Here is a 13,349-nt window from a genome sequence, read left to right as displayed (position 1 = left end):
GGGGTCTCACTTGGGGAAACTGAGGCAGGTTCATCGCGCGAGGAGGAGTGGGGGTTAGAGGGCGCCGGGACCATGCCTGGAAGGTGAACTGACTGGGATGCGGGTAGAGAGAACGAAACTGGTGGCCGGGGAGGGAGCCCTGAAGATGCAATTAACTGCCCGGGTGGCTGAAGGGCACAGAACCTGGCGAGCGCAGAGGCTTACGGGAAGTGTAGTCCCAGCCCTGAGACTTGTGGGGAACGTAGTTCTGTTTCAGCCAGAAGGGCGGCTCGGGTTCATTGCCTGCGGGAGAGGAAGCAGTAGCAGGTGCCGTTGGCCGGCTGCCGGGGTCTTTGGAAAACAGTGTGGACAGAATTGTTGAGTCCTAGAGAACAGCACAGATGGGGTTGCAGTCCTAACCCTGTCCCTGGCTCACTCTTCATTTATTGACTCCGCAAACATTTATCCAGTGCCCGCTATGTACTGAGCCAGGCCCTATGCCTGAATTTGGACTTGCAGCAAGGAATGAGTCAAACCCGTTCCCTGCCCTTCAGAGGCGGGGTCGTCACAGGGGCTTACGGAAGGTCCTCCGCCGGAGTTTGTCAAACTGTGAGCTGTGAGCCATTACTGAGGTGTGACAGCAAGCTTGGGGCTTGTGACCAGTTTTGTTGGGAAATAAAATAGAACAAGCTGGAACATAGTAGAGTGCCTGATCGCATGGAGGAAATATCCACGCAGGGAACGTGGATTTCTCACAGGTCCCTTGTCTGAAGCCCTGGGGCCAGGTGTGTTCTGGATGTGGGACTTGTGAGATTTTAATAAAGCCGTTGAATACATTCTGTATATTCTCAACAGCCCCGTGTGTCTGGGATAGACGCTGCTATCATTTTAATATTTCAGCACTGAAATCTGTGGACAGCCCCGATAACAGGGAGAAATAAATTTAAGATTTTTAAATTTTAGGTCAAATTCTGCCTCCAAACTGATGATCAAACTTTCTGGTTTGGGAGCTTTATTGATTTCAAAACCATGGGCGGGTTAACGGTGCTCAAAATGTGGTTCAGGGTCCCCTGGGGGTCCCTGAGACCCTGTCAGGGAATCCGAGAGGTCAAAATTCTTTTTTTCCCCCCTTCTTTTTAAAAAAAAGTTTATTTATTTTTTTTGTAATCTCTACACCCAACATGGGGCTCAAACTCATGACTTTGCGATCGAGGGTCATGTGCTCTACCAATCAGAGCCAGCCAGGCACCCCCCAATTTTTTTTCATACTAACACTGACACATTACCTGCCTTTCACACTCATTCTCTCCTGAGTGTAAATTGGAGTTTCAGAAGCCACATGGGGTGCGCTATTGTGAGTAAACACAAGCAGGTACAAGGAACAAATCTTCTGTGAGCCAGACGTTACAGATTGAGCAGCAAAACGGCAAAAACAATGCCACTCTTCTCACTAGTTTCTATTAGTATTATTTTTTAAAAGATTTTATTTAGGGCGCCTGGGTGGCTCAGTTGGTTAAGCATCTGCCTTCAGCTCAGGTCATGATCCCAAGGTCCTGGGATTGAGTCCCACATCCATTGGGCTCCCTGCTCAGCAGGGATTCTGCATCTCCCTCTGCCTGCTGCTCCCCCTGCTTGTGTTCTCTCTCTGTCCCTGACAAATAAATAAAATCTTTTTTAAAAAAAGATTTTATTTATGTATTTGAGAGAGCAGGAGGAGGGAGGGAGGGAGGGAGAACATGGAAGGAGAGGGAAAGGGAAAAGCAGACTCCCCACTGAGCAGAGACACCCTCCCCCCATGTGGGGCTCAATCCCAGGACCCCCAGATCATGACCTGAGCTGAAGGTAGATGCCCCAATTTTTGTTATTATTGAAAAGAAATATTTTAAAGTTTTATTTAAGTAATCTCTACCCCCAATGTGGGACTCAAACTCACAACCCTGAGATCAAGAGTCTCATGCTCTCCTGAGTCAGCCAGGCACCCCCTCACTCATTTTTTTGTTTGTTTGTTTGGAAAACGTGTTTGTATTAACATAGGTTTGTACGTTAACTGCAATGGGTTTATTATTGTTAATTAATTATTTATTTATTAGCAGTAGGAGGGTTTTTTTTTTTTTAAGATTTTATTTATTTAGGGGCACCTGGGTGGCTCAGTGGGTTAAAGCCTCTGCCTTCGGCTCAGGTCATGATCCCAGGGTCCTGGGATCGAGCCCCGCATCGGGCTCTCTGCTCAGCAGGGAGCCTGCTTCCTCCTCTCCCTCTGCCTGCTTCTCTGCCTGCTTGTGATCTCTGTCTGTCAAATAAATAAATAAAATATTTTTTAAAAAAAGATTTTATTTATTTGTTCATGAGAGACAGAGAGAGAGAGGCAGAGGCAGAGGAAGAAGCAGGCTCCCAGAGAAACAGGGAGCCTGATGCAGGACTTGATCCCAGGACCCTAGGATCATGACCTGAGCTAAAGTCAGACACTTGACCAACTGAGCTACTGAGGTGCCCTTATTATTGTTATTTTAAAATGCGATAATAAACATTGCAAACATTAATCAATTTTAATATCTGATGTGATAAATATCTATAGATATAACCTCCATAAATAATAGCCTTTTGGGGTCCTTCATAATTTTAAGGGTGTGAAGGTTTGAGAGCTGCTGCTTTGTGACTATACATATGTCCCAGTCACAAGAAAATCATCCATCCACCCATACATTCATTCACTGTGTCATAGTAAAAACTGAAATACTGTCAAGAGAAAGTGACATGAAACTGAGGCCCCATGGGAGTCAGCCAGAGAAAAGGAGAGGAAAGAGTGTGTTTGGGCAGAGGGAACTGCACATGCAAAGAGGACAATAGGAGGTGGTTGTTGAGGGGCTGAAGTGAGTACGAATAGTTTAGTTTGCCCTCTTCGTGGACCAGGCACGATGCTCGCCCAGCTTCATGGAAAACCGACTCAGGTGGAGGTAGCCACTGGGCAAACAGTCACCCAGACGTGCGACTTTAAACCCTGTCCAAAGCTTAGAGGGAGAAGATGGGGGTGTGACTTAGGCTGGAGAGGAGTTAGGGGAGGCTTTTCTAGGAAGATGACAGTAAAGCCCAGATCTGAGAAGGGAAGGAAAGAGTTGGGAATAGAGAGGTGCCTGGGGCGTCAGCCACTTAAGTGGTTAAGCGTCTACCTTCAGCTCGGTCCTGCCGCTTGGTCATGATCTCTGGGGTCCTGGGATCGAGCCCCACACCCAGCTCCCTGCTCAGCCCGGAGTCTGCTTCTCCCTCTCCCTCTCCCTCTGCCCCTCCCCACCAATCATGCTCTCTCACTTTCGAATAAATAAATAAAATCTTAAAAAAAAAAAAAGAGTTGGGAAGAGAACAGGGCAACGCGTGCTGGGACTGGGAATAGCACGGGGCCTGGGGGATGGGGGGCGGTGTTGTGAGACTGGACAGTCCTTGCGGCGTCCGGAAGTGAATAGGAGGCAGGCGCTGCTGGGTCTGAATGGGTAGAGAACTGGGGACACGAGTGACGTCAGAGAGGAGAGCAGGAGCCGCCCCCCGGGCCAGAGGGTGAGGACTTGGGGGTTTACTCTCAGCCAATGAGGAGTTACAGAAGAGGCCTGAGCTGGGGAGGGACAGGACCCGACCTCGGGGCTAACAGGCTCCCTCTGCTGGTGTGAGGAAAGACAGGGTGGAAACCGGGAGCCCAGGGATGGGGGCCACGTCCAGGTGCGGGCAGCCCCAGGACGCTGCTGGCAGCGCGAGTGGAAAGGACCAGGTGGCTACAGGATAAACACAGGCGTCGGCGAGGATGTGGAGAAATCGGAGCCCTCACCCACGCCGGGTGGAAACTGCGGTCGCTTTAGAAGACGGTCTCAGGGCTCCACATCCGTTAAACACGGCATTCCTCCGTAGTCCTGCCATGCCCCTGTGAGGTGTCTACCCACGCGGTGCGAAAACACGCGGTCACAAAGCACCTGCGCATCGGAATTCCCAGCCGCACGATTCGGAGCAGCCCCAGTGCCCATCAGACAAAGCCCGGTAGATCCAGAAAATGGAACGTCATTCAGCCACCAAAGGGAGGCAATTCCTGATGGGCGCTGCAGCTCCAACGGATACCTACCGGTCTGTGCTGAGCGAAAGAAGTCAGCCACCAATGGCCACACCTTGTAGAATTCCATTTATAGGAAATGTCCAAAATAGGCAAATCGGAGAGTAAGTTAGTGGTTGCCTTGGGAAGGGAGGAGCTAAGGGATTTCTCACTGGGGATGGCGAACATGAGCTCAGATGGATGGCGGGATGGTTCCACAACCGGGTGAATGTACGAAGGACCACTGATTTGGACAACTTAAGGGGGCCAGTTGCGTGGTCTAAGCTGTTGAAAACTGTTTGGGCAGGTGGCTAGACCAATCTGGGTGCTGGTTTGGGCGCAGGGCCTGAGGGAGAAGAAGTGTCTAGATTGATCACCAGGGTGGCTTGGACAACTGGATAGACCAAGGGGCCTTCTGCCGACATCATTTGTACAAAGCGTTTCACACAGTTCCTGGTTAGCAGAAAGTGTTCCAGAAATGTCAATAATTCTTGCTGCAACTGTGGTGACCCTGTTGAAACTTGAATCCAGCCTGTCCCTCCTCTGCTCAGAACCCTTCCATGGCTCCCACTCACTCAGAGTCAAAGCAAATTCTTCACAGTGGCCCTCTAGGCCCTGAAGATTGTCGCGACCCCCTTCATTCTCTCTGAACCTCAGCCCCTACTTTCTCTGCCCCTCTCCTTATACGCTCTGGCCGGATGAACTTCCAGGTTCCTCCCCTATTCTAAGCTCAGTCCTACCACAGGGCCTTTGCACTGGTTGTTCCTTCTTCCTTGATACCCATTTCTCTCCTCCTTCATTTCCTTTCAGTTTATGCTCAAATGTCACCTCCTCAGTGAAGCCCTCCCTGATTACCTTACTAATAACTGCATCCCACCCTCTTTTCTCTCCCTAACCATGTGACATGCTAGATCTTTATTTCTTTGCATTGGTTATTGTTGTCTCTCCCACTAGAGCCCCATGAGGGCAGGGGACCTGTCTCTCCTGTTCCCTGCTGTTTTCCCAGTGCCTGCGAGAGTTTCTGACACAATAAATACTTGCTGAATGAAGAAAAGAATTCAAGGCCATTTCCTGTTGACACATTTGCTGCTGGATTAAAGCCATGGCCCTTACCCAGCCACTCTCGAGAGAGTCACCCACTTGGCGCCAAGCCAGGGCCGCTGAAAGAGAAGCTTCAGGAAAGGGTGGTATTTGGGCTCAGCTGTAACTGGAGCGGGGCGAGGCTGAGGACGGAGGTGGGAAGTGGAGAAGGGAGAACATTCCAGGCTGGGAGGATGGAGTGCACAAAGGTCTGGAGGTGTGAGACAGGCTGGAACATTTAGGGGACTTCCCCCCGTCCCACCCACTGCCTCCCCCAGCTCAGTGGCTCACACCCAAAACCTCACAGTCATTGTCAAATCCTGCCTTTTTCTCACACCCCCACACCTGATCCGTCAGCTGGCTCTGCTTTCAGAATATTCCCAGAGCCTGACCACCTCTCACCACCTCTGCTCCCACCATCACAGTTTGCTCGGACCGTTGCAATACCCCACACATGCACACACAGTGTCTTCTTGCCACGATATCCAGGAAAGCCTGCTAACACCTAAGTCAGCTCCCATTCCCCCTCTTCTCCCAACTCTCCTGCAGCTCCCATCCCACTCAGAGCAAAAGCCTCTGGCTCTTACCCATGACCCACGAGGCCCTAAATGGTCTGCCTCTCAATATTTCTCTGCCCTCCTGTCTGGTCCTCCCACCCTTCCCCTCCCTCACCCACCTCCAACTACACAAGCCTCATTCCTGTTCCTTGAATCACACAGTGTAAATAAGAAACTACCCCCAGGGCCTTTGCACTGGCTCTTTTTCTCTAGGGAATGCCCTTTCCCTAGATCTCCACCTGGCTGAACTCCTTGCTTCAGTCAGAGCTCTCTGCCCACATGTGACCTTTCCAGAGAGGGCTTCCCTGGTCACCAAAGCTGCAGCCCCCAATTCTTCGAAGGCCCCCACCTTCGCGGGGCCCTGAGCTCAGTTTTTCATTGTGTTTAGCTCTCCCTGATATCATGCTGCCTGTTTGTTTATGGAGCCCATTAGGACAGGATCGTTGTTTACCTTGTTCCCAGCTCTCTCCCTAGTGCCTGTGCACAGGAGATGCTCAGAAATTGTGTGTGTAGGGGCGCCTGGGTGGCTTAGTGTGTTAAGCCTCTGCCTTCAGCTCAGGTCATAATCTCAGGGTCCTGGAATTGAGCCCCGGGCTGGGCTCTCTGCTCAGCAGGGAGCCTGCTTCTTCCTCTCTCTCTGCCTGCCTGCCCCTCTGCCTACTTGGGATCTCTCTCTGTCAAATAAATAAAATCTTAAAAAAAAAAAAAAAAAAGAAAGAAATTGTGAGTCTAGTGATTGAAGGGGTGAACCTGCAGTGACAGGGGAGAAGGGCCTAAGCAGGGGCAGGGGTGAGGTGCCCAGAAGGTCTGGTCTGCTGAGCCAAGTTGCCTAGCATCTCTGGGGCCAGAAGGGGCCCTTGCCCAGGATGACCAGGATCAGGGCGTAGAGCCGCTTCCTCGTTTTTAGAATCAGGGGGCCACAGGGGTGAGAGGGGCTCAGCAAGGGATATTCCAGGAGCCACTGCGCTGCCTCAAACCTAATTTATTCGCTTTCCCTCATTCATTCATTCATTCAGCAACTACATGCCTCCATCCCAGCGGGCAGAGGCAGAGGGAGAAGCAGGCTCCCTGGTGAGTGGGGATTCCCTGATGCGGGGCTTGATCCCAGGGCCCTGGGATCATGACCTGAGCTGAAGGCAGATGCTCAACCGACTGAGCCCCCTAGGGCCCCCCTTTACTTCATTTTCATCGAGGTGTAGTTTACATACGGTCACACTCACAATCGCAGGAGTGCAGCTAGATGGGTGTTAACAAATGCGTACAGTTCAGCAAGCACCGCCCAAAGAAGATCTAGAACATTCCTGTTCTGCAGAAAGTCTCCTTGAACCTCACGTGAGTGGGGGCTGCCAGTTGGTATCTTCAGAGCCTGTGCCCGTTTGCACAGCACAACAATTTGGAAGTGCGTCCCTGTTGTTGGCTTTGTTCCTTCCTTACTGCTGCAGTGCATGCCATTGTAGAGACGGACCACGGTCTGTCCATCCGTCTCCTATTGGATCTTTTTCAGTTCGGGACAAGGGTGAACGAGCTATGTGCAGGTCTCAACGTGGATCTCTGTTGTAATGACACTTGGGTAAATACCTAGGAGTGGGATGATGGGGTCAGAGGGTGGGGGTATGTTTACTTGATAAGAAAAGCAGCAGCTTGAGTGTTTAATACCACACTGAACACTCACCAGGCCACAGATGTTGTCCTAACAGGTCTCAGAGACAGATATTGTTATCAGCCCATTTTATAGAAGAGAAAACAGAGGCTCTGAGAGCTCATGGTCCTGGCCCATGGCCATAAACATTTAGGAAGAAACAGGGCTGGGGCTTGACCTTGGGCATGAAGGCGGTGTGCCCAAGGGCTATGCCAGCAAGTCCAGATCTGCTGGCTGGATTTTTCTAGCAAGGGAGAGAGACATTTGTGTAGGTCTGACTATAGAATCTGAAGCAACACTTCCACTCTGTCCAGACCCTCTCTGTCTATAGTGTATTTGTCTTTGATCATCATTAAAGTAAAAGCCCCCCAAATTGGAAGCTTCCTCAATGCTCCTCGGTAGGAAGTGGCTTCATAAAGAGGGGGCATCCGTTCTATGAAATATTATACAACTGTTTAAAAAATGAGAAGGAAGGTCCCCTAGGTGGCTCTGTCAGTTAGGCATCCAACTCTTGGTTTCAGGTCAGGTCATGATCTCATGGATCATGGGATCAAGCCCTGCTTCATTGCATCCCATGCTCAGAGGAGAATCTGCTTGAAGATTCTTTCCCTCTGCCCCCTGCCCCTACTCTCACATGCACCCTCTCTCTCAAATAAATGAATGAACTTTTAAAAAAATTAAAAATGAGAAGGAGTCTTGGACTGATAGAGAAAGAGTTCTAGGATGTATTGTCAACTGAAAAACCCAAGTTACAGAACACGGAGTGCAGTACAATGCTATTTGCAAAAGAAAAAATGTAGAAAGCAACAGTAATCCAAAGCTACTTTTTGAGGCACATACATATACATGCTCAGACGAAAGGTATTCAAGGATACAAAACAAACTTGTAAAACAAATTTGGGGGTGGACATGAAACGTGCAGTCTGGATCATTCGAATTTTGTCTTCTGTTTTGGTGTAAGTAACCCACAGGTTTTCTCCAGCTTTATTGAGGTATAACTGATATACAAAAACTTCACATAATGTGTACAATTTGATGACTTTAAACATACATATACACTCGTGTTATCATCACTACAGTCCAGGTAATAATACCATCACCTCCAAGAGTTTCCTGTGTCCTCTTGTGTGTGTGGTTTGTCTTTGTTGATTTTTGCTTTTATTTTTTTTTAATATTTTATTTATTTATTTGACAGACAGAGATCACAATTAGGCAGAGAGAGAGGAGGAAGCAGGCTCCCCACTGAGCAGAGAGCCCGATGCGGGGCTCGATCCCAGGACCCTGGGATCATGACCTGAGCTGAAGGCAGAGGCCTTAACCCACTGAGCCACCCAGGCACCCCTTTGCTTTTATTTTTTGTTTTTCAGGTAAGGATACTTAAGAAAAGAGCTACAATCTTTTCAAAGTCTTTAAAAAAATTTTTTTTACTTTTTAATTAACATATAATGTTTTATTAGCCCCAGGAGTACAGGTCTGTGAATCACCAGGTTTATACACTTCACAGCACTCACCATAGCACATTCTTTTCAAAGTTTTAAGTACACAATACCATATTGTTTACTTTAGACACTAAGTTGTGCAATAGATCTCTGGAACTTTTTTTTTTAAGATTTAATTTATTTATTTGACAGAGAGAGATCACGAGTAGGCAGAGAGGCAGGCAGAGAGAGAGGGGAAAGCAGACTCCCATGAGCAGGGATCCCCATGTGGAACTTGATCCCCAGACCCCAGGATCATGACCTGAGCCAAAGGCAGATGCTTAACCAACTGAGCCACCCAGGTGTCCCGAGATGATGAAGTTTTAGGGACAGAAACAGCCAATGACCTTCAGGACAATAACTTGTGAGATTGTCTTTCTACTTGAAACATAATTATTTCAATGTATTGATTTAAAACAACTTGACATCTAACTTTACGGAATGGGGACCCTTCATCAATAATAAATAGTCGTAGGGCATCTGCGTGGCTCCGTCGGTTAAGCGAATGGGATTAGATTATGATCCTGGGGTCCTGGGATCGAGTCCTGTGTCAGGCTCATTCCTTAGCAGGAAGCCTGCTTCTCCCTCAGCCTGCCTCTCTCTCTCTCTCTCTCTCTCTCTCTCTCTCTCTGACAAATAAAGATTTAAAAATCTTTAGTAAAATAAAATGATTACCAGGTATGAGAAGTCATGGGCATGATTACCTTGGCGGGAGCCCCACAGGGCACAGGAGGCAAGCTTTTCCTGTTTTGTTCCAATCAGGGTGCTGGATAACTGGTGTGTCCGCTTAGAATTAATTCACCCTGCTGTCCACTACTGAACTGTGTTCTCTTTTATATGCACATTGTAACCTAATTAAAAATTTAAAAGAAAATGTTATTGTTGCCAGGGAAGCAAATAATCAGATAAGACAACTAGTGTCTCAGGCTTTTTAGGAACAGAATTGCCTGGTGAGGGGGAGCCTGGGCTGTCTGTGTTTGAATCCCAGCTGTCCCACTTAAGCTGTGTGGCTTTGGGCGAGTTGCTTAACCTCTCCGAACCTCAAATTGTATCTGTGAAGTGAAGGTAATAACTACATACCTGGCAAAATTGCCCAAGATAACAAGGGCAAGACATTTAGTAGAATCATTGTCACAGGGCAGATGGTCAATACACGGTACTACCACTGTTTTTGCCATAGATGGGATAAAGCGTAAAGAAACAGAAAATGCTGAGCTTGGGGGAGGGAAGGGAAAAAGGACTAGAAGATGCTGAACCTCAATACCGATAAAATGGGCAAAGAACGGGAACAGAGAAGTCACAGGCAGAACTACAATGGATTACAAACTCGTGAGAACACATTTCTTTTCTTTTTTAAGATTTTATTTATTTATTTGACAGACAGACACATCGAGAGAGGGAACATAAGCAGGGGGAGTGGGAGAGGGAGAAGCAGACTCCTCGCTGAGCAGGGAGCCCGACACAGGGCTTGATCCCAGGACCCTGAGATCATGACCTGAGCTGAAAGCAGACGCTTAACTACTGAGCCACCCAGGTACCCCTACATTGATTTTCATTATGAGCTTTCTTAATGGAACGTATCGCTCTCTGAGATAACCTGTCCATTGATTTATTAGTTGGCAGCCCATCACCTCTCCCTACATCCTCTAGAATGTGAGTCTCTTTTGTCCCCCTGAGCCTAGACATGTAACAGGTGCTTAATAATTATTTTTAGATTCATTGAATATATATTTATTTATTTATATAAATGAAAATGAGAGTGAACTGTTCACTTATGCATTAGCAAAGGGCTCATAAAATAATCACATTCAATGATAACAAAAATTCAGGGACACAAATCCTACCAGACCGAGCTTATTATGAACACACAGAGATTATTTTAACCTTTCTAGAAACTGACTTGGCACTCTTTTCCAGTTTTCCATTCCTGGGACTAGGTTCTAGGAAAATAACATAAGATCCGCACAAAAGTTTATGCATGATGATTTTCCCTATTGCATTATTTGTAAGTTTTTTTTAAACCCACAGAATTGGATATAACAAATATTTATACTAATAGACTTTATAGGGGCACCTGGGTGGCTCAGCGAATTAAGCCTCTCCCTTAGGCTCAGGTCATGATCTCAGGGTCCTGGGATCAAGCCCCGCATGGGACTCTCTGCTCAGCAGGGAGCCTGCTTCCTCCTCTCTCTCTGCCTGCCTCTCTGCCTACTTGTGCTCTCTGTCAAATGAATAAATTTAAAAAAACTTTATAGGTTCTGTAGCATTATGGAATATCATGCAATTGTTGTAAATGAAATGGGAAAATGTTTTTATGTTTTATGGTCTATTAGGTAAAAGTAAGCAGGATTCAGAAGTGCTGTGTAATGTGTTCTCAGCAAGAAACAGAAGGAAAATGATCCATAATTTTTAAATTACTGGACAACTCAATAGCAAATAATGGCAGAATTGCCAACCGTTTCTGTTTTTGCTTTTTGCTTATCTGTATCTCCAAATTCTTTACAAAAATATGGATGCAATTGGTTTTTTGTTTGTTTGTTTGTTTTGTTTTGTTTGTTTGTGAGTGCAAAGAAAGAGAATTCTCTTCAGAACGAGTGTTCACTTCCTCTGGGCAGTCAGGGATTCTGTCTGGAGATGGGTGGAAACAAATCCAAAAATGCAGAACCAGTGCTGGACACAGACGTAATTACCCCAGTGAGAGCCTGGAAATGAACCAAACGGCCAACAGCAGGGAACTGGGGAGTAAATGAGAATCTATCCCTAGATTCTGAAGCACGCATTAGAAATCATGTTTATGAAGAGCCTGAAACCACAGCAAATGCTTATTATGTTTAAAATAATGTGTAAAACCATAAGAGACTCTTAATCTCACAAAACGAACTGAGGGTTGCTGGGGGGAGGGGGTTAGGGAGAGGGTGGTTGTGTGACAGACATTGGGGGAGGGTATGTACTATGGTGAGCGCTGGCAATTCACAGACCTGTACCCCTGGGCCAAATAATACATTATATGTTAATAAAAACAATTAATAAACAAAAAATAAAGTAAAATAATGTGTAAAACAGTAAGATATAAAATGACATATGCAGTATTATCCTCTCCTAGGGAGGATTATATATATGTGTGTATATATATACTATGTATGTATATATTGTATATATATGTACACACACATATGCAATATAGAGGGGACTATATATAGTGTGCATTATATATGTATATATATTTGAAATTATATATTTGAAAATGAAATATATTTCATATATATATGAAATTGGAGACAAAAAGAGGGTGCTAACAACACGGTTTTACAAAAATAAAACCTGGAAATAAATGGGTCTCAGTGTTACTTGTTATTTCTTTTTTTTAATTTAATTTATTTATTTGAAAGCAAGAAAGCAGAGCAGGGGGAGGGACGGAAAGAGAAGCAGTCTCCCTGCTGAACAGAGAGCCCAGTGCAATCCCAGGACCCTGAGATCATGACCTGAGCTGAAGGCAGAGGCTTAACCTGCTGAGCCACCCAGGCAACCCCCCCACCCCACGCAGGTTTTTATTCCCATGTATTTCCCACATATTTGAACCTTTATAAATACGTACTTGTGCAGATCTTTTTCCACCTAACCCTTGCACATCATACTGTATGAATTGTACTGTAATTCGTCTTTGTCCATTAACATGCCTCCAAGGGCTGATTGTCCCTCCCACCTGCTTGTGGTTTGAAATACATGGCATACCATGTTCATGAAGTCTTGGCTTATTTAATTATTGTCTTCCTGATACCATCTGGGTCGTTCCCAATTCTTTTGCCATGATAAAAAACATGGCCGTGACTCTCTTCCTCTTTTTCCTCCTTCATGATTGTCAGCTGTTCCATCCTGAGCCTGTGCTTTCATGAACATGAATATCAGGGGTGATTCCCAAGAATGCCACTTGCTCCCCAGTTCCTGGAAGTCAAGTTGGGACACCCCTGGTCTGATGGACTAAATGCCCATAACCCCCTCTGGGGAGCCCCCTCCCCAGGTGTTAAGGGCGACCTGGTCTTGTCTCAGGATTCCCAACCACAGGTTTGAAGAGGGGGATAAAGGTCCCCCCACATCCTGCCAGTGACTATTCCGTAAGAGACTCTGCACAGTCTCGGGAATCTGAAACAAGACTGGGGCTGTGTCTCTTTAGGTTCCAGGACCACAGTCCCTTGACCTTAGTGCAGAGAGAGGAGCACTAGGTGAGGGGACAGGGCCCCTGATGCTAGAGGCTGGAAGCATCCCAATTAACCTTCGTCTGCTCCAATCCAGGCATTTTCCCATTGCTGGTTCCCTACTTCTCATTCAACCCTGAAATAGACCAACTGTGTTAGTTTCCCACCATTGCTGCAACACATCGTCACAGACTAAGTGATTTCAAGCAGCTTACATTTCTTCTCTTAGAGTTCTGGAGGCCGGAAGTCTGAAGTGAGTCTTCTGGTGTTAAATCGAGGTGACCGGTTCCCACTGGAGCCTCCAGGGAAGAATCCATTGTTTCTTTGCCTCTTGCGCCTTCTAGGGTAACTCTG

Source organism: Enhydra lutris, unplaced genomic scaffold (assembly GCF_002288905.1).
Source record: "Enhydra lutris kenyoni isolate GAN:26980312 unplaced genomic scaffold, ASM228890v2 scaffoldscaffold77, whole genome shotgun sequence".
Lineage (NCBI taxonomy): Eukaryota > Metazoa > Chordata > Mammalia > Carnivora > Mustelidae > Enhydra > Enhydra lutris.
The sequence above is the reverse complement of the archived record's forward strand: the minus strand, read 5'-3'. Positions refer to the sequence as shown.